The sequence below is a fragment of the Petromyzon marinus genome, unplaced genomic scaffold (assembly GCF_048934315.1).
Source record: "Petromyzon marinus isolate PM22_M1 ecotype Great Lakes invasive population unplaced genomic scaffold, UKy_Petmar_22M1.pri1.0 PM_Scaffold_182, whole genome shotgun sequence".
Classification (NCBI taxonomy): Eukaryota; Metazoa; Chordata; class Hyperoartia; order Petromyzontiformes; family Petromyzontidae; genus Petromyzon; species Petromyzon marinus.
Window position 1 is genome coordinate 179,858 of NW_027423149.1, and position 736 is coordinate 180,593.

General features: G+C 48.6%; 1 protein-coding gene across 1 annotated transcript in view; it reads right to left on the bottom strand.

Moving 5' to 3' along the window:
- LOC142922836 (BRCA2 and CDKN1A-interacting protein-like) overlaps positions 1-419 on the bottom strand; it is a 19,205-nt gene extending 18,786 nt beyond the window's left edge. Inside the window, exon 1 of the mRNA XM_076063760.1 lies at positions 1-419. This exon is cut by the window's left edge and continues 304 nt beyond it. The gene's annotated coding sequence lies outside the window, so the exon portion shown is untranslated.
- Between the last annotated feature and the right edge of the window lie 317 nt (positions 420-736).

The following is a 736-nucleotide window of genomic DNA, read 5'->3' on the forward strand; positions in this document are numbered from 1 at the left end:
GTGGTGGTGTAGGTTGTTGTGTTTGTGGTTGTAGTTGTGGTGGTTGTAGTGGTAGTTGTGGTGGTGTAGGTTGTTGTGTTTGTGGTTGTAGTTGTGGTGGTTGTAGTGGTAGTTGTGGTGGTGTAGGTTGTTGTTGTGGTGGTAGTTGTAGTTGTGGTGGTAGTTGTAGTGGTAGTTGTGGTGGTGGTAGTTGTGGTGGTGTAGGTTGTTGTTGTGGTGACAGAGAAAGTTGTGGTGGAAGATGAAGAGGAGTTGATGGTGGTGATGAAGATGAGGTGGTTGTGGTGGTGTAGGTTATTGTTGTTGTTGTTGTGACAGAGAAAGTTGTGGTGGTGGAGAAAGATGAAGCGTTGATGGTGGTGGTGGTGGAGACAGACACGTGCCGGAAGTGGCAGGAGACACGTGCCGGAAGTGGCAGGAGACACGTGCCGGAAGTGGACCAGCTACCGCTTCCGGTTAGAGTGACGTCACGATAATGGCGTGGGGGCGAGGGTGAAGCGGGCGGCCATCTTGCCAAGGGGCAGATTCAGGGGAGATTCATAGACACTCACGCAGACTCATACAGACAATCATAGAGACACTCATAGAGACACTCATAGAGAATAATAGAGATCCATAGAGACTCATACACTCATAGAGTCACTCATAGAGACTCATAGAGATCCATAGAGACACTCAGAGAGACTCACGCAGACTCATAGAGACACTCATAGAGACACTCATAGAGATTAATAGA